The sequence below is a fragment of the Rana temporaria genome, chromosome 1 (genome assembly GCF_905171775.1).
Source record: "Rana temporaria chromosome 1, aRanTem1.1, whole genome shotgun sequence".
NCBI classification, from domain to species: Eukaryota; Metazoa; Chordata; class Amphibia; order Anura; family Ranidae; genus Rana; species Rana temporaria.
The window spans coordinates 298,512,329-298,534,250 of record NC_053489.1 but is presented as its reverse complement, the minus strand read 5'-3'; positions in this window follow the sequence as shown (position 1 = coordinate 298,534,250).

The window sequence follows — 21,922 nt, the reverse complement described above, 5'->3', positions numbered from 1 at the left end:
TGTTATGTGATTCAAATTATGACGTTGCTTCCGCCCTTACTGTGTCCCTGTCGGCAATCTCGCACATGCGCCTTTGTGCTGTAACCATTCGTTGCTGTGTCTGCGGCTGCTGTTTTCTTTCACTCCCCTTTTGTGAAGTGTTCTTTAGTCACAGGGGGGAGTATCAGGAAGAGTGGAAGGAACTAAACACTGCAAGACTTCTCCTCTGTGCCAGACAGAGGGTAAGTTCTCACAGACTGCATTCCAGCAAGCTTTAAATGCCGATTTAGAGGGGCTAATGTGCGCAAGCACGATGACGTCATGCAAATGATCAGCTGCCTGTGTTATGGGCTATTTTTTAAGACAATGTTGTGTCCGAGGGTTTACATTACAACCACTTTAAATGACTGGTATATTATTGAAAAAAATTAAATGTAAGGGGCCCTCTATTGGGCGGGGCCCATGAGCTTGAGCCCAGTCAAGCCCAATGGTAAGTTCGGCCCTGCAGACGGTCCGTGCACACTGGACATAAAAAATGCTGCTTATACAGGCTTTAGGTGTGTTTTTCTTCAGCCTGTATAAGCACCACTATGTTAGCCTAGGAGGAGCGTTTTCAGGCAGAAAAAAAAACAGAATCGTGTTTTTGAGAGAAGCTTTTGGGCAGAAAAAATCTTGAGGCCTATAAATGCTTGTAAATGTGCATAAACGCAACATTTTCAAGTGTTCATTGATTATAGTAAAAATAGAGGGGACATGTTTTTGGGAAATTAACACTTATAAAAGAAAATGCCCATAAACTCTCATAAACTCTTTTACAACACAAGCCACTATGAGCATTTTTTATGTTTCTTTTTCTGCCAGAGGTTCTTCAGCTGCCTAGTGTGTATGAACGTTTTTTGTTTTTTATCTTGTTTAACATTTCTATAAACAATTTTCAAATAAACATTTAATATGGTGACGGTTAGGAATCCATCGGTTAAATTTAAAACAAGTTGGCTTTTTTTTTAATCGATGGATAAATAACCGATGGCGCCTACACACGATCGGTTTGGACCGTTCTCATCGGTTTAACCGATCGTGTGTACACGGCCTTACAGAAAATCCAATAAAACAAGCTTGTAAATAAAATTGAATATAGGAAATGATTCGAAGAGCATCACCTGACGCATTTCGTCATATTGAACATCATCTGGGTTCATGGCCATATTTGGTCAATGACGTCAGCCATTATCCCTTATTTAAAAGGTCAACCAGGAATCTGTAATTTGGTGACATGGAAGGTTAATTCTTATTTTGACTGGTGTTGTTCAATGTAATGAGGATCAGTATCACTGGCCATGTGATTGAAGATGGATTTACACTGTGGGACTTTTCCTTTTTTGTTAGTAATGTGTGTATTTACTGTTTACAATTTTTGTGAATGAGAAGAGAAATATACACCAGATTCCAAAAAGCCCCTTGGCTGTGAACTCTACAGACCCCCACAATCACTTGGCCATGGTCCCCCCTGGCAAAGGCACACTCCCCATGTGGCCCAATATGGTTAAGGGAGGAGTTTATGCTCATCCCCTCCCCCCCTTTTTCTGGACTGCAAGGCTGCATGCTGCATGCTCAGATGAGAACTTAGTATGGATTTTAAGGGGACACCATGTTATTTTATCTGTGTGATTTCCCCTTAAAATTTGTAACATACCCTAACATACATTATAGATAAGGGTTCCAGTAGCAGCATTGCAAATCTAGGGACAACTTAGTTTTAAATGAACTAGCAGATTTAGATTGACATGACTAACAAATGAAAGCTCAGGCTAACGCTTTTAAGCAGTTGAAGCAACGTGTTTTTTTTGTTTTTTTATCCTTTTGGTATAAAGGTTTTACATAATGAATAAAAGTTAAACCCTGTAAAAGGAACCCCTGTTAGTGTTACATGGTTTGTCTCAACACACTAACTGACACTTTTGCTGAACAGCTTGGCTGTTAAAGTAAGTTGAAAAATAACAAACTTACTGGCAGGATCATCAGATGAAAATAAAAAAAAAACTAAAAAAGGAAAACTAATGCAGCCAACAATTTAAAATTGATAAGTTGGAATATAACACATTTTTGATTTCAATACCACTATAAGAGTTGTTAGAAACAATTTGAAACAAGTGGAGACCGCTAAAGTAGTGGTGTCTACTTCTGTGATTTCCAGAGGCATCAGACAGGTATGGTATTTAAACATACCATACCTGGCTGGTATAAATACTATACATAGTTACATTTTACCAATGTAACTATGTATAATATAAAGATGTATACTATTGTTCTTTAAAATAATCATCAAAAAGGGAGTATACAATGTTTACAAACCACAGAACAACTAAATTCTGGAATCTATTCCTCAAAAAAAGAAGACTGAGGGCAAAGGACTAGTATTTAGTATTGCCTGTGGTTTGCTTGAAGCTGATCTTCTCCTCATTACTAACTTACAGTTTCTTGTACTTCGCTGTTTCTCTGTGTGGATGAGGCCATCTTGGTAGAGGCACAGTTTTACTTCCTCAAGTTAGAGCCTCCAGCAAGGGAAACAGTGAGTACCTGAGTAGTGATTTCCCTACAAATCTTCAGAGACTAGCAGTCAGAGGCAATATTGCTTTAAAGTCACACAGATAAGGGGGCAGATCCACAAAGATCTGCCCCGGCACAGCGTATATGAGATATGCTACGCCGCTGTAACTTACTTTTGTTGGTTTGAATCTGAAAAAAAAATTGCGCCGTAAGTTGCAGCGGTGTAGTGTATCTCTCATGGCGTAACGGCGCCTAATTCGAATTGGCGAGTAGGGGGCCGTGTTTCATTTAAATGAATCGCGTCCCCACGCCGAACAAACTGCGCATGCGCCGTCCCTAAATTTCCCGCCGTGCATTGCGCTAAATGACGTCACAAGGACGTCATTGTTTTGACGTGGAACGTAAATTACGTCCAGCCCGATTCACTGACAACTTACGCAAACAATTTTTTTTTTTTTAATTATACGCGGGAACGACGGCCATTCTTAACATTAAGTACGCCACTAAACAGCAGCTTTAACTATACGCCAAAAAAAGCCGACTAGAGACAACGTAAAAGAATGTGACGGCCGCTCGTACGTTCGTGGATCGTCGGAAATAGCTAATTTGCATACTCGACGCGGAAATTGACGGGAGCGTCACCCAGCGGATGCCGAAGAATTGCATCTTAGATCCGAAGGCGTACGAAGACTTGAGGATTCAAAACAAAGATACGACGCGGGAAATTTGATACGCCAGCGTTCTCTCTTTGTGGATCTGCCCCGAAGTGTCTAATTTGTCAAAATTTGTAGAAGGGAATGTTTTGTTCTGGACTCGAGAGGATAGGGTGGTGTATGTGACGATTATTATCATTGTTTTGAAACATTTGTTGTGCTCTAAGTGGTGATTCGAAGTATGGGTGAGACACGTAACCCTCCGAGAAGCCAGGAAGGAGGATGGGGTTTTGGTCTAAAGGGGTCATTGGACCAGGTGAGGGATTCAGCTCCAATGTGTTACATGTTGTTTTGAAAGTAAGAAGCATGGGGCCTGTAAGAGGGTATATAAGGTTTGCCTTGGGGATTGATTTGAAGTCAATCCAGGGTAAGTGAGAAAGAGGCACTTGCGTAAAGGATTCCTCAAGTGTAATCCAATCTTTAGTGGATCTCTGGATATGCCAATTGATTATTCTGGTGAGGTGACACGACCATTGATATCTGTGTATATCAGGGAGTCCTAGCCCCCCTTTCGACTTGGGTAGGGTCATTTTATCCCAGCTAAGTCAGTGAGATTTAGATGTCCAAATACAATTTCTGCAGAGTCGCTTGTAATTTGTAAAGAAGTATAAGGGGATTTTGATTGGGACTGTCAGAAAGATATATAAGATTCTGGGTAGGACATTCATTTTAGCTAGATGGCCAAGCCATGAAAAGTGTCTCGACATCCATTTGTGGAGGTCCTGTTGGATCGTTTTGATTATCGGTAAATAATTCCCGTTGTGTAATTCGGATAGTTTTGCTGGGATTTGGATACCCAGATAAGTAAGGGCTTGTGGTTCCCATCCAAATGGGCAATTGGCCTGACATTGTAAAACCAGAGTTGAAGGAAGGGAAATGTTTAGGGCTTTTGATTTTGCAAAATGTATTTGTAAGTTAGATATAGAGTTGAAGAGGGTAAAGTCCTTAAGTAGGTTGGGGATGGTGGTTATGGGGTCAGAGAGGAAGAGAAGAATATAATCCGCATATGATGCAATTTTACAGTTTTTGTTTAGAACTTCAATGTCTTTAATATCCGGGTTAGCTCTTAATTTGCGTAGCATGGGTTCAAGAGTGAGCACAAAAAATAGGGGGGAGAGGGGGCATCCCTCGCTGTGCCATTCGAGATGGAGAAGGTGTTCGACAGGCGGCCATTGACTCTAATTCTGGCAGTGGGAGTAGAATACAGTGCCATTATCAAGTGAAGAAAGTGGGCGGGAAATCCCATAGTCTGTAATGTAGTCCCATGCCACTCTGTCGAACGTCTTCTCCGCATCAAGGGAAAGGAAAAAGCCTTGTTTGGAGGTAGTTGTGAGCCAATGGTGAATGTTGATAGCTTTTATAGTGTTATCCCAGGTTTCTCGCCGGTAGGACAGCATCTTTGTCTGGAATAAAGAATCAAATCATCACAGTGTGGAGCTGTGGATATGAAATTAAAAACACAGTGCCATGTTCCGATAGATCAGATTGGAAAGAAAAAAACTATATATAGCAGATGATGGACTTTATAGTCGCAAAAAAAATAAAAAATAATTGAAGAGAGAGACAAAGAAATTGTTTAAAAGACACATAAATAACATAATGGCCGTTCCTAGGAGGGCCTGAGAACACAGAAATTCATAATACAGCACCTACAGCTCAGCTCTGAGCTTTACATGATACATCGCCTTCTATCAACCTTAGGTTTTCTATACAATAGTAGGAAGTGACTTTGCAGTCCTCCTCCTCAATTTACTGTACCTTTAGGTTGTAGGTGCTGTAATATGAATTTATGTGTTATCAGGCCCTCCTAGTCCATCATCTGCTATATATAGGTTTTTTTCTTAGCATCTTTGTCTGGTCACCTGAAAGAAATGTGCTGTTGTTGGAGGAACAATCCAAGTTGTTTGGAGGCTCTTGTAAAGAGAGCAGTGTCTCCAAAGGAAGTGATGAAGTTGCAATCCTGCTTCTTTGGTTTGTGCATATAGAGGCAATTGGGCTTAATGGGTTTTTGTGCATGGTGGTGAAGTTTCTCTCCATGGGTACTGTTGTTTGTTTGCTGGTACTGTGAAGTGATCTGAACATTTATTACAACTTCCCAGACGTAGACATTTTTACACATCAGAATTAAAAAAACTCTCTGTTTTAGATTTTTTTTTTTTAAATAAAAGCTGGAGAAAGAGTGATGATAAAAAACTTGAATATGTTTTCTCTTTTTACACTTCATAATTATGTTCTTGATGATCCACAAGCTTACAATAATCTAAATTCTCAGCAGGTTTTCCATAAATGAAAGTTTATTGCATAAAAGTTTTTTAAAAAGCACTGTTAGCAGTGCCAAAAGGTCACAAAATCATCTGGGACGCCTTGCGTTCCACAGACCAGAAACTTCAAAACCCAAAGTGGCGCAGTGAAAGAAACCCCTACTGAGATAATACTATAGAAAGCTGGCAGAGACTTTAGACATACTACAAAAGATGTTCAGAGACTCCAGTGATGCTATAGGAGCTGTAGGAGACTGGGTCATACCATAGGAGACAGATATAACTGGAGACCTATCAAATGAAACTGCAAGAGATAAAAGTCCCTTTACAAATTCACATTAGTGCACCCTACAGTCCATTTTAATTTGCCTTGTGCTAGCGTAAGATCCAATATAAAAGATCGGAGAATAAAAAAGAATAAAACCGTTAGATTCTAAAAGAGAAATACACTAAGCCAATTTACTGGCATGAGTAATCACCTACATAAATAAAGCACAGAATGATGTCTGTGAGGGTTCTGAGGTACTAACAATATGTGCAAAGGGCACAAGTGCATTAAATAATTATTTTACACCAGAGACCATGCATAGTGAAGACCATTGCAGACATTCTATGCTTGCATTAAACTTTTAGCAACTAGAGATGAAGGTTCTGGAGATGGAATACTAATTTTGTCTTCTAATTCTTGACAATTTGGCAGGGTAAGACACCACTTCTCCTCCTTCTGGAACACACAGAAGCAGTTATCTTTGTGGTACAACCACTGGGGTTAAGGGCATTTTAGAAACTCTCAGCAGGCAGCCCTTATTGAAGGTATAAAGTTTGTAGGAAAGAGAAATACTCAAACACAGTAGCATTCAAGTAGCATGGTTGAATCTTGCTTTAAGATCTCAGTAAGTAAAAATTATAAGGGATATTGAACATGCAAAACATGCAGACTAAACATTCGTAGACAAGATATCTCCATTGGAATTTCAGTCTTTAACTACTTCCCATCTGGCCTATAGACAAATGATGGCCGGGCAGAACGTTCGCCATATTTTTTTGTATACTCTTACCAATCAGTGTCCCTGATCACCGCCACCTCAGTTACATGATGATGTTGTACTGTTAAAAAATTGAAAAAAATATTTAAAATATTTTCAAAAATGTCTTAATTTTCCCCAAAATTTTGACAAAAAATTACAACTTCCAAAAACTTGCCATGCATCTTACTAAATACCTTGGACTGTCTACTTTCCAAAAAGTGGAAATTTGGGAAATATCTGTACTGTTATGGCATTTTTCGGGCCTCAAGAACTGAGATAGGACATCAGTACATCAGGATTTTATACCATAGTTTGTGGACTCTGTAACTTTCCCACAAACTAAATAATGTGCACTGATTTGGGTTATTTTTACCACAGAAATGTAGCAGAACACATTTTGGCCTAAATTTATGATAAAAGATTATTTTTTTGCAAATTTTATAACAGAAACAAAGAAAATGTATTATCTTCTACATTTTCAAAGTGTGAAATTTGGCCTGAGCAGATGGGGGCTGAAAGTGCAGTAGTTAAAGCTGAGCTCTAGGAACATTTCAAAATGATAGATATTTGTGTAAAAGGTATAATTTTAAATCAGTGGAGAAAAACAGCGTACCCTAGCTCAACTTCTTCTGTGTCTAAAAGCTAGTGCTCAGGATTAGTTTCTCCCTCAGTTTGGCATGTTCACAATTAAAAAGCTGGCAACTCTGTGAACTCTTTGTAACAAAATCTTTATTGGCTACATATCAACGCATACAGTATCTATGATGCTAATGTGTTTCAGCCAAAAAAGCCTTCCTCATAACATAATAATAATAACATAAAACAATGAGAATTTATATAACTTCTCAGAGCCACCCTGCAATAATTTACAGGAGCGGCACTGAGTCAATTAAAAACAATTAAGAATGGGGTACCCACCTCTCAAGGTCTAGACCAGGGATATGCAATTAGCGGACCTCCAGCTGTTGCAAAACTACAAGTCCCATCATGCTTCTGCCTCTGAGGCCTCGTACACACGACAGAGTTTCTCGGCAGAATTCACCGAGAAACTCGGTCAAAACCCGGATTCTGCCGAGAAACTCTGTCGTCTGTACACTTTTGGCTCGATGGAGCCGCCGAGGAGCTCGTCGAGAAAATAGAGAACATGTTCTCTATTTTCTCATTGTTCTATGGGAGAAGGCGGCCCGCCGAGCTCCTCGGCGGCTTCATCCCAGAACTCGACGAGGAACTCGACGTGCTTGGCACGTCGAGTTCCTCGGCCGTGTATACGGGGCCTGAGTGTTATGCTTGTGGCTGTCAGAGTCTTGCTATGCCTCATGGGATTTGTAGTTCTGCAACATCTGGAGGTCCGCTAATTGCATATCCCCGGTCTAGACAATGGCTGCTAGCCCATTTACATGGAAAAGACAATAAGAGCTCTGGTGTACAATAAAAAAATGTATTCATATAACACAGTGTCACAATATCCATATATAGTTCATCAAATTGAGTTGCCATATAGGGTATCCCGATGCATTTTAATCTCTATTAATGTAAAAGATCTTCTCCAGGGGATATTAATACTTTCCCTACAGAGTCATTGTAAAATGACCTCGATGGGAATCCTCCCTCCCTCAGATCCATGTCCTGTCAGCTGTGAGGAGACCGATGTGTGTTCCCAGTACAGAGGAACACACATCGGTCTCCTCCCCTTGTGAGTCCCCTCCCCCTACAGTTAGAACACACTTTAGGGAACATATTAACCCCTTCCTAGCCGCCTAGTGTTAACTTCTTCCCTGCCAGTCACATTTACACAGTAATCAGTGCAGTTTTCTAGCACTAATCGCTGTATAAATGTGAATGGTCCCAAAAATGTGTCAAAAGTGTCCGATATGTCCGCCGCAATGTCACGGTCTCAATAAAAATCGCCGCCATTACTAGTAAAAAAATAAAATAAAATAAAAATGCCATAATTCTATTCCCTATTTTGTAGATGCTAGAACTTTTGCGCAAACCGATCAAATACGCTTATTGCGATTTTTTTTACCAAAAATATGTAGAAGAATATGTATCGGTCTAAACTGAGGAAATTTTATTTTTTTATTTTTTTTAATTATGATATTTATTAAATCAAAAAGTAAAAGATATTGTGTTTTTTTTTAAATTGTCACTCTTCTTTTGTTAATAGCGCAAAAAATAAAAACCGCAGAGGTGATCAAATACCACCAAAAGAAAGCTCTATTTGTGGGGAAAAAAGGGCGTTAATTTTGTTTCAGAGCCACGTCGTACAAACGCGCAATTGTCATTCAAAGTGCGACAGCGCTGAAAACTAAAAATTGGTCTGGGCAGGAAGGGGGTGAAAATGCCCTGTATGGAAGTGGTTAAGTGAACATCTATGATACATTATGTTAATGATGTTTTTCACCCACCCACTGACGCTCTCCAGCAAGGATCCTATACCTGACACAACAGGGCGCCCCTTCATTGGGAGGTCTTGTTTGTGGATTTTGGGTAGGTGGTTAAGGAGAGTTGTAATTCTCTACCATAAGACATTCCACAGTTTTGGGGCTGAGGACCCCCATTTTCTTCCCAGGGTCCAGTACATTGTTTAACTGCCTCAGAGGGATCAGAATATAACTGGCTATAGGAGTCCCCCAATTGATGAAGTGCCTCCAGCTTGCAGTTCTCAACATTTAACACAACCACAGAACCCCCCCCCCCTCTTGGCAGATAACTATGTCCATCCTCTTTTCTACTTAGATTAGAATTCTGGGGGTACTCCTGTGGCTGGATAGTCTCCTTTCATTTTATGAGTTCACTTTCAACAATGCTGTGGAAGGCATCCACCACCCCGCTCCTGGTCTGGATGAGATACAAATATGTATCCAGTTTATTTACAGTATGTAATATGTCCCAAACTGGCCACCACTAGGATTGGAGTCCCTCTGGAGCCGATTTTACAATCAAATAATTAAATAAATAAGAGGAATCAGACACACGTTTAAAGAAATGGGGAGAATCTGCTTTTATATTCCGTCTCTCCCTGAAAATGCTTCCACAGCATCAGATTTGTGATAAAAAGATTAATACCAAAAATGGTGTACAAAACATCAAAATTGTATAGTATACCTGTGTCCCTGGTATACACTGGTGACAATTTCAATTGTCAGTCTGATGAATACAAAAAGATGGGAGAAACAGCTGTGGTTTCCTCTTCCAAGACCACTTAGTGATTTTCCGTATATATGATATAAATATCATATAGAGTATCCCTCCAGCCACAACAATTTGTCAGTTGTATATTCACGCAGGAGTGGATATTGAACAGTTAAACAGTGGAGAAAAAAAGCATACTCTCGCTCAACTGCTTAATGAGAGTTGGCTGAAAGCTGGTGCTATGGCTGGGAGGTTCCATCCCTCATTATGTCATATTCACAATCAAAAAGCCGATAACTCAGTAACTTCGAAAAGATATATAAATTGTGATGTTTCACAAATGATGTTATTGTTATGTCATGAGAAAAGATGCTGTGGCCAAAACCTGTTAGTATTTTAGACACTGTATGGGTTAATATGTAGCCAGTAAAGATTCTAGTCAGATGAGACCAACATTTTACTTTTTTGTCCTAAAAGCAAAATGCTACGCGTGGCAGAAAGCTAACACTACACATCACCCTGAACACACCATCCACACCGTGAAACATGGTGGTGGCAGCATCATGTTGTGGGCATGCTTTTCTTTAGCAGGGACAGGAATGCTGGTCAGAGTTGAGAGGGGCCAAATACAGGGTAATCTTAGAAGGAAACCTGTTAGTGTCTGCAAAAGACTTGAGACTGAGGTGGAGGTAGCATCAGTGTGTCCCTAGCAACCACCACTGTCAATGACTAATTGCTTACATGAATCTCTGGGCACGTAAGCTCCGGTGCATAGACGTGAAACACGTTGAGGGCATGATCTGGCAGAGCGTCCAGGTTGAGACAGCCATTCACTATTATACAGCAGGTTTTGACTTGATTTGCGACTCCTGGGACACCTAAACACTCTCTACCATTGCCTGGAGCATAGACAAGTTCCCTTCCCGGCCAGCACCCACAGCAGTAGGCACAGAACTTAATTCCTAAACAGCCTGAGTGGCTCACATACATATCATTATTTGACTGCTTTCCACTGTTACTGGTTCCTAAGGAAGCAGCAGGTTCTGGCACCAGGTGTGTCTCTAGCAACCACCACTGTAACTGGCTAATTGTTATCCCCTGGGCCAGTCCACAGACCTCTGCAATGACTGTGGGCCTTTTTTTATTGTATCTGCTGCTGGAGCAAAATAAAAAAAATCTCCCAAATCAGCCATATGCCAAGCATCTTAATGCCAGCTTGGAAAAATTGCTGGCAGCTGCTCTCATTCCACCGTATGGAACGACCACTTTACACAAGTTTTTGGTTTGTGCTATACTACAGTGGCAGGCACTAAGCTGCCATTATTTTTCCCAGAAGGCCAACTCCAGCTACTATTTGTTTGCCCAGAAAGCCGTTCCTGCACTCCTCCATGTATGTATAATGCAATGAGGCAGTAGGTGGTGGAAAAGGATAACAAAGTGGAGGCAGATGGTTGAAGTAATGGTGTTGAGGAGAAGAAGAAAGTGGGGTAGGAGGGGGTAATATTTGGAAATATATTTCCACTCTTCCACAAAACATGAGGAAGGGTAGGTAGCAGCAAGAGTAGGGAGACAGTTTGATGACAATGGAGAAGGATAGGCAGCAACAAAATGTTAAGTGTAGAATCCTATGGCAATAGGCTACCCTCCCACTCTTCCATAATCCAAAGAAAGTCATAATCATGACATCTGCTGTCAGTCTGGTGGCCATGTTCTGCTTGTGGCAGCAGGTATATACAATTATTTAACACATTTATTATTTACATACTGTATTTACAATTTTTTAAATAATTTTTATTTAAATGTTCAATTGTTTTGCATTGCTAGAGTAACAATGTAAACTAGGCCTCAACACCACCTTGTCCCTATGTAGAAACAGAAAAACAGTTTCCTCACAAAAATTATGGTTGCAAGAAAGACCAGCCTGTGGATGAGAGTAGAGCTAAGAATGTCTTTAATTGGGTTTCCCCCCATTTTTTGTGTGACTTTAAAGGCTCAGAGAGTAGACATATAATTAAAAAACAGTGGTTTTATTATAAAAAAAAGACATACAAAAAAGAAAAATGTAGTACACAATAAAAGAAGGGATACAAAATAAAATAAAATAAATCAAAGCAAGGCAGAATGATATTAACTGGAATAAATAAAAATAAAAAATAACAAATAATATGCAAAAAAGGAAAGAGGGGGATTGAAGGACCAACTGTGCCACAGCTAGAGGCGTGCAGACTCGAATTGTCAGCCGTGGGTTTTTCGAAAGATGACTCGTAAGTATGTCATTGTCATCTCGTGTGACAGTGACATCAAGGAAAGTTATCTCCCTAGGGTCGTATGACATTGTGAAAGTCAGATTAAAGTCTGTGGGGCAGATCCACAGAGATCTGCACCCGCGCAGCGTATCAGAGATACGCTACGCCGCCGTAACTTACCCGGCTTTAGTTCGAATCCATAAAGATTTTGCGCCGTAAGTTACGGCGGCGTAGTCTATCTCTGGCGGCGTAACGGCGCGTAATTCAAAACAGCGATTAGGGGGCGTGTTTCATTTAAATGAAGCGCATCCCCGCGCCGAATGAACTGTGCATGCGCCGTCCCTAAATTTCCCGCCGTGCATTGCGCTAAATGACGTTGCAATGTTTTTTTTAACATAGACATGAATTACGTCCATCCCGATTCACGGACGACTTACGCAAAGAAAAAAAAAATTCAAATTAAACGCGGGAACGACGGCCATACTTAACATGGCAGGTCTAACTATACGCCACGAAATACCAGCTTTAACTATACACCGGAAAAAGCCGACTAGAGACGACATAAAGGAATGCGCCGGCCGCTCGTACGTTCGTGGATCGTCGGAAATAGCTAATTTGCATACTTGACCCAGAAAACGACGTGAACGCCACCCAGCGGACGCCAAAGAATTGCATCTTAGAGCCGAAGGCGTACGAAGACGTAAGCCTGTCGGATCTAACCCAGATGCCGTCATATCTTGTTTTGAGGATTCAAAACAATGATACGACACGGGTAATTTGAAAGTACGCCGGCGTATCAGTAGATACGCCGGCGTACTCGCTCTGTGGATCTTCCGGGTTGTCTCATGATCATTTCATCGATGTAACAGTGCTACAAGACTAGTGGGATTAAAAGGTGGTTTGTAAAGTGCAAAAATATCCAGATTCAGATCCCACAGAGTAACATAGTGAGATTTTCTTTAATCTAGAAGTAAAAGGTACATGGTCTTTGAAACAGGATGAAAGGGCAAAAACCTGATGTTTGGTAATGTTGAAAATAAAAACTTGGTCCAGACCGAGTCCTTTTCCCACCCATCAACTATATTTTTTTTATGTTTTTTTAATTATTTACAGATTTAGATTTTTTTTGCAATTACATATTTAAATCATTTTCCTTGTAAGGAAGTTAATGCAAAAATGGGCAGGGAAAGTAAGATGTGTAACTAAAATGCAAAGAAAAAGAATACCTTGGACTTCCAACATTCCCAGGACACGCATGGGATTTGTAGTACCAGCTATCCCAGGAGGCAATGGTGAGGCACCCTATGCCTCCAGGAAGCACTGGGTTTTTGGGTCAAGGTTTTTTTATTATTGTGCACTTGTCATAGTAGAATAATATAGGCTGCCATTTCTAGTCTCTCCACTTGAACTCCTCTGTAAGTTCCTTGGTTGACATATTGATGCTTTGGTTTTATTAAATTGCCATACACTCACCTGAAATGTATATAGAGATGAGTACTTCTCATATTTTGCTGATGTTCACCTACAACATTACAACTCCGTGACTCAAACGTTTTGAAGCTAGGTATACCCAGGCAACTAGAATTGCTTGTCACCAGTCCGCTTGTCACCAGTTGATCTAGTGACGTGTATTTGATGAGGGATAGTATCATTGTTACATCTTCAATTGAATCATATTCATATTTTTAACATTTTGTACATCATGATATTTTCTAATTTTGTAATCATATTATGTAATACATATTTTTCTATGATTTTTTGAGTTTATTCTTGTCCCGCTTCCAGAGGTTTTTTCTATTTTCTTTAATGTATAAAGGGATGATGGCAACCACATGTTTCCTTACATGAGTTGGTCTTTTTCAAACAAGAATTTTCAGATACTGTAGTGAGCAATGGCTGCTACCATACTCCCTAGATACCGAATGTACTTTAATATATTTTATTTCTTGCAGCCACTAAGACCAAGAAGACTTTAGTTGAACTGAAACAATAAAAAGGCATGCATAAAATAAAAAATGGTCTTAAGGTAACAAAAAAATTGAATAGTATAGTCATTTAGACAGTAAAATGTGTTTAAAATGTTAACGTACAGTGTAAAAATACAACACAAAGGAGAAATAAGTGCCATTTCCTTTATTCATCACTTATTACCATTACTCACCAAGTCTTTCATACCAAGGCGAGCATAATGTCTTACTGTTTTTCCCTTACATACTGCACGTATCAAGGACATGAAAATTGGAAATGGCTTAGCTGTTCTCAATTCAACCAAGCAATTCCTTGCAATTATATGCCACTATGGTGATTTGTACTGCTACCTTCAGGATGTGAAATCAAAGCTAACAGCTTGAAACATTGCAGCTGATCAGTCATTCGTCTGCTGAAAGAAAGCTCTGTTGACATTCCATTTGTACTTTTGCAAACTTTGTAGAAAGCTTCTAAAATGTAAGATCTAAAAAGATTTTGTGAATACGGTTTATTTGCCTCTGTTCATTATGATTTATGTGTTCCAACAGCATAATCTCAGTCGTAATTGCATATTTATGATGCTGAGATGTAACGTACTGGATGTTTCTATAGTGAATTAAAGTGGATAGACTTTTTATTAAATATATATATATATATATATATATATATATATATATATATATATATATATATATACACTATATTACCAAATGTATTTGGACGCCTGCCTTTACACGCACTTGAACTTTAATGGCATAGTCCGTAGGGTTCAATATTGAGTTGGCCAACCCTTTGTAGCTATAACAGCTTCAACTCTTCTGGAAAGGCTGTCCACAAGGTTTAGGAGTGTGTCTATGAGAATGTTTGACCATTCTTTCAGAAGCAAATTTGTGAGGTCAGACACTGATGTGGACGCGAGGACCTGGTTCAAAGTCTCAGCTCTAATTTATCCAAAAGGTGTTCTATCTGGTTGAGGTCAGGACTCAAGTTCCTACACCTCAAACTCGCTCATCTGTGTCTTTATGGACCTTGCCTTGTGCACTGGTATGCAGTCATGTTGGAATAGGATTCCCCAAACTGTTCCCACAAAGTTGGGAGCATAAAGTTGTCCAAAATGTCTTGGTATGGGGTGGATGAACTTGACTGTCCTGACCTCAACCCGATAGAACGGAGACTACGAGCTAGGCCTTCTCTTTCACATCAGTGCCTGACCTCGCAAATGCGCTTCTAGAAGAATGATCAAACATTCCCATAGACACACTCCTAAACCTTGTGTACAGCCTTCTCAGAAGAGTTGGAGTTGTTACAGCTGCAAAAGGTGGGCCAACTCAATATTGAACCCTTCAGACTAAGACTGGGGTGCCATTAAAGTTGATGTGCCTGTAAAGACAGACATCCCAATACTTTTGGTAATATAGTGTGTGCGTATATATATATATATATATATATATATATATATATATATATATATATTAGGGTTGCGCCAATACCACTTTTTTTAGACCAAGTGCATGTACCGATACTTTTTTTCAAATGCTCGCTAATACTGATCCTTTTTTTAATGTTATTTGATGATGGCACTGATATGCAGCACTGATGGACACTGGTGAGGCAGCACTACTGGGGTGGCACTGATGAGGAGGCACTGAAATGCAGCACTGATGTGCACTGATAGGTAGCACTGATGGGCACTGATGAGACAGCACTTAAGGGCACTGATGAGGAGGTACTAATGGGCACTGATGGCCACTGATGAGGTGTAAGCTGTGTCAATAGTTTTTATATATATTTTTTTTTACACAGATTTTTTTGGGGGGAGGAGGGAGTGGATGGTGTCAGTGTTTTTTTTTAACCTTTAAATATTTATTATAATTATTTTTTTATCAGCCCTGTTGAGGGGGCTTTGTTTAGATATCAGGGGTTTAAACAGACCCCTGGCATCTCCCCTTTGAGACAGGGAAAGGGACTGAGGATGCAGATTTCCCGGTCCCTTTCTCAGCAGCATCAGCTGCACTGAAGATGAATGGAGAGGATACAGAATCTCCTCTCTATTCATAAACAGAAGCACAGCAAACACAGTTTACGATGCTCAGTTATGAATGGACAGAGTCAGTGATCACTATGGCTGCTCACATAAATATATACACACAAGTTTATTAAAACATTCACACACTTTGTTGAGATTTTTTCTAACCGTCTTATCTATTTTTAATCTGTCTAAGAACAATCTTCAAACATAGTTTATATTTCCTTTATGTATTTTCCAAAAACTTCTAGATCAGTCAGTTTTTGTATTTGAATATTACTAGTACAATGGAACCTTGGATTACGAGCATAATCCGTTCCAGGAGAATGCTTGTAATCCAAAGCAGTCGCATATCAAAGTGTGTTTCACCATATAAGTCAATGTAAACAAAGATAATTTGTTCCGCATTGACTTCTATTGCATGCAATACCACATGTGGCCAGAGGTGGTGGGGGGCACCGGAGAGACTTGGAAATACTCAGAGACAGATCGGCTGAACATGGAAACACTCAGAAACAGAGTATTTCTGAGTGTCTCCAAGTTATTTTTAGTATTTCCGAATGGCTCCCGAGAGTCACCTCTGGCCAAATGTGGTACTGCACACTGCAGAGGCTTGAATCCTGCTCTTTTTGCCAGATGACACTCGCAGACCGAGTCAGGATTTTTTTTTAAATGTTGCTTGTGCTTCAAAATGCTTGTAAACCACGTTACTTGTAAACCAAGGTTCCACTGTTTAAGGTTACGATATTCATTTGTTTGTACCATGTAAACTGCTCAATTTTTTTAAAAAAATTGTGTTCCTAAATCACTACTATAATGTAAATATGTGCTATCTATGGCTACTAGTCATCACTACTACATTTCCGTTACTACCAGCTGGTGTTTCTCTACACTGAAAGGAGTAGTATAAAATGTAATATAGCTATTGCTAAGTTTAACAAATGCTGTTAATTTCAAATTGTTATATACATTTTGCTACACTCTTTGACAGTGATATAAAAGTATGGTTTCCAGGATCATATTTACAATACAAAATTGTATTTGCCAAGTTCATTAGGATTCATTGTCTTGCTCTGCTTAAAAAGAAAATAACTTTTCAGAAAACATTTCTTTAAACTGCTTTTTAAGTGCAAATGCAAGCTTTAGAGATATTTTATGTGAAAGAACAAGGTTTCCTTAGGACTGATAGCAAATGCTCTGTATTTCCCTAGGGAAATCAGAATAACAACATAAAAAGATTTTTTTCAAGCATAATCTATTATAATTTATGATTAGAAATGATTAATGATGTAGTACAATTCTGCTTGTTAACAAAAGCTTCTGCAGAATAGAATAACAAACTAGAACAAGAAACACTCTTCTTCACACATGGTAAATTGAAGGGATATAGTTGCATTTGCTTTTCTGAATACTCTGTAATCAGTTGTATGATATTGATAACAGATGCAAATCTCTGGTTATTAAATTGCATAGTTGTCTGGACTATTTTGCTTATCCTATTTAAAGTTTTGTTATAAATCAACAGTGTGTTGTGATTATGGTTTCCGAGTCCCTTAGCCTGAGCAGGTTGGACTGGAACACTGGGGTCCACCAGAGAAATTTGTGACTAAAAGTCCACTTGCCTGCCAAATTTTTTAACACGACACAACTGTAGTGTTCATCCAACAACAATGCCTGTATTTTTGATGTCCAACATGCAGAGCCATCTTTAACGTGGAGCAAACGGGGCAGCTGCCTCGTGTCCAATCTTTGTTGGGGGACCCAAAGCAGCTTCCCCTTGAGCATGTGATACCCGTGAATTGGGGCCCAGAGGATGGCATTGTAGAGTGTACAGAGGACATGGAAGGCAGTGCTGTATTCCTCAGTCAGCCAGCAGAGGGGGGATGGGGGGCCAGGGGCTCCACTGATGCTCTGATGCCGCCCCATGCAGCCTGTATAAATGGGAGGGAAAACAGAGAGATCGGAGTGGGAGCCCCGCCCCTGGACCTCTGAAAGTGTATAGTGAGCCTGGCTGGCCAGGTATGTCCTTACACCCATATAATGCCTGACTGCTATCCTGAAACCCTGAGATTTGTTATTTAACTGTAAAGCTGTGCATTTCTGAGAGTTCTCTGGCCATCTCCAGTAGTATGTCCGGAGTCTCTGTCTCCTGAAGTATGTCCCCAGTCTCTCTCTCCTGTACTATGTCTGCAGTCTCTGACCGTCTCTTGTAGTATGTCTGCAGTCTCTGACCATCTGTCCACATTTTCTGTCTCCTGTACTATGTTTGCAGTCTCTGATTATTTCCTGTATTATGTCCACAGTTTCTGTCTCCTGTACTATGTCTCCTGTACTATGTCTATGTCTCTGGTCATCTCCTGTAGTATATCTGCGGTTTCTGGTCAGGTCATCTCCTTCAGTATGTCCGCGGTCTCTGACAGTCTCTTGCAGTATGTCTGCAGTCTCTTACATAGTTACATAGTTACATAGTTACATAGTTAGTCAGGTTGAAAAAAGACACAAGTCCATCCAGTTCAACCACAAAAACAAAAAAACAAAGTAAAAAACACAGTAAAATCCTATACACCCAACTCCATACCCACAGTTGATCCAGAGGAAGGCAAAAAACCCCAGCGGAGCATGATCCAATTTGCTACAGCAGGGGAAAAAATTCCTTCCTGATCCCCCGAGAGGCAATCGGATTTACCCTGGATCAACTATACCTACAAATCTTAGTACTCAGTTATATTCTGTACATTTAGGAAAGAATCCAGACCTTTCTTAAAGCAATCTACTGAGCTGGCCAGAACCACCTCTGGAGGGAGTCTGTTCCACATTTTCACAGCTCTTACTGTGAAAAAACCTTTCCGTATTTGGAGGTGAAATCTCTTTTCCACTAGACGTAAAGAGTGCCCCCTTGTCCTCAGTGATGACCGTAAAGTGAATAACTCAACACCAAGTTCACTGTATGGACCTCTTATATATTTGTACATGTTGATCATATCCCCCCTTATTCTCCTCTTCTCAAGAGTGAATAAATGTAGTTCCTCTAATCTTTCCTCATAGCTGAGCTCCTCCATGCCTCTTATCAGTTTGGTTGCTCTTCTCTGCACTTTCTCCAGTTCTCCTATATCCTTTTTGAGAACTGGTGCCCAAAACTGAACTGCATATTCCAGATGAGGTCTTACTAATGATTTGTACAGGGGCAAAATGATATCTCTGTCTCTGGAGTCCATACCTCTCTTAATACAAGAAAGGACTTTGCTCGCTTTGGAAACCGCAGCTTGGCATTGCATGCCATTATTGAGCTTATGATCAACTAAAACCCCCAGATCCTTCTCCACTACAGATCCCCCCAGTTGTACTCCCCCTAGTATGTATGATGCATGCATATTCTTAGCCCCCAAGTGCATAACTTTACATTTATCTACATTAAACCTCATCTGCCACTTAGTCGCCCAATCAGACAGAGCATTGAGGTCGGCTTGTAAATTGGAGACATCCTGTAAGGACGTTATTCCACTGCATAGCTTGGTGTCATCTGCAAAGACAGAAATGTTACTTTTGATCTCAGACCCAATATCATTTATAAATATATTGAAAAGTAAGGGTCCCAGCACTGAACCTTGGGGTACACCACTGATAACCTTGGACCATTCAGAGTAAGAATCATTAACCACGACTCTCTGAATTCTGTCTTTCAGCCAGTTTTCTATCCATTTACAAACTGATATATCCAATCCTGTAGACCTTACCTTACACATGAGCCGTGTGTGCGGAACTGTATCGAACGCTTTTGCAAAATCCAAATATATCACGTCCACAGCCACTCCTCTGTCCAGGGTTTTACTTACCTCTTCATAAAAGGAAATCAGGTTTGTCTGACAACTTCTGTCTTTCATGAATCCATGTTGTCTGCTGCTTAAATAGTTTTTTTTCCAGCAAGAACTCATCCATGTGGTCTTTTATTAAACGTTCCAGTATCTTCCCAACTATAGAAGTTAAACTAACAGGTCTATAGTTACTTGGTAAAGACTTTGTTCCCTTTTTAAATATGGGCACCACATTGGCCCTGCGCCAATCCAGTGGTACAATTCCTGTCTTTAATGAGTCCCTAAATATTAGATACAGTGGCTTTGAAATGACAGAGCTCAACTCTGTCATGTCATTTCTGTTCACCAGAACCCTGCATACTCCATCTCCTGTAGTATGTTTGCAGTTTCTAAACCTCTACTGCTATATGTCTGTAGTCCCTGGTCGTCTCATGCAGTCTGTCTGCAGTCTTTGGTCATCTCCTGCAGTATGTCCGCAGTCTTTGGTTGCCTCTTGCAGTATGTCCACAGTCTCTGACCATCTCCTGTAGTACATCTGCAGTCTCTGACCGTCTCCTGCAGTATGTCCGCAAGTCTCTGACCAACTCCTGCAGTATATAGATATAGGGTTGGTGGCGCTACCCCTCACTGGTAGAGTGATCCTTCACAATGAGTCACTCTTGCCAGGTGAGTGTGCAACAAAGGAAAAATACTAATTTCCATCACCTGAAGGGTGATCCTCCAATTAGGTCACTTTTCCCAGATGGAGGGTGAAGGATTTGTCACAAGTGAGTGTTATAAAAGTGTTCTACAGGAATTATTTAAAAAAAAATGTTAATTGGTGCTTCTTTGTTATGTAATGTTGTACTCATGTGATTCATTTCTAATCTCAAAATAGATATGCAAATAAATGTTCAAAATTATGGTGATGTCATACTGTATGTGGTAACCTTACAGCACACATGAATAGGGATTACTTATATTTGAAAGAATATATGAATAAAGCAATTATAACAAAATATATAATAATAATAAATACAAAAAATAAATAAAAATTGACAAAGGTCAGATGAAAAAGTTTAATGGAAAAACAAATTTCGGAACATTTGGAATTGTATTCAAATTTTAAAGTTCAATCATAAGTGTTGCAGAAGAATAACGTTTCAAATGACTTTTGTGCTTTGCCAAGATGACTCGTGCCTAGGTTTGGCCACAGGTGTGCAGTGAATCAAGTGACATCCGTGCTCCCCTTCAGTTCCCTACTCACCAGAACCCTGCACCCTACAGCGGTAAAGCGCCGCTAAAACTAGCGGCGCTTTACTGGTACCGCCCCCACTGTCCCAGTGTGAAAGGGCTCTTATTTAGTGTCGAGAGGGCCTTTTAACCACTTCAGCCCCTGAAGGATTTACCCCCTTCCTGACCAGGCCATTTTTTGCGACACTCCACTGTGTCGTTTTAACTGACAATTGCGCGGCCATGCAACGCTGTACCCAAACAAAATTTATGTCCTTTTTTCCCACAAATAGAGATTTATTTTGGTGGTATTTGATCACCTCTGTGGTTTTTATTTTTTGCGCTATAAACAAGTTACAGAGTTAAGAGTTACAGAGTTACAGACAGAGTTACTTTCTGCTATCATATATATCCCCACAAAATAAAACTAAACACATGTCTTCATCAGTTTAGACCGATATGTATGATTTTACATATTCTTGGTAAAAAAAAAAGGTTATAGCGCCTACATAATAGGGGATAGATTTATGGTATTTTTATTATTATTATTTTTTTTACTAGATCTGTGTTTTTTAGCGACATTGTGGCGGACAGATCGGACACTTTTGACACTTTTTTGAGACCATTGACATTTATACAGCTAGGGGTTGATCAAAGGGTTAAATGTGTGTCCTAGGGAGTGTTTATAACTGTGGGGGGAAAGGACTGCCTGGAGAAGGAGACCGATAATTGTTCCTAATCAGTAGGAACAACAGATTTGTTGCCTCTCTCCTTACAGAACAGAGATCTGTCTGATTACATTGACAGATCTCTGTTCTGTCTCTCTCAGGAGCAATCACAGGTGCCCGGCAGACATTGTGGCCACCAGGCACGTGCATCAGCTTTTATGTCACATGGCGGTCATACGCGCCCCCTATACCCCTTAAGGCACCCACCGTACAGCTATGGCGATTTGCGTAGGGGAGCCAACTTCTTCAAATAGCATGCATCGAACA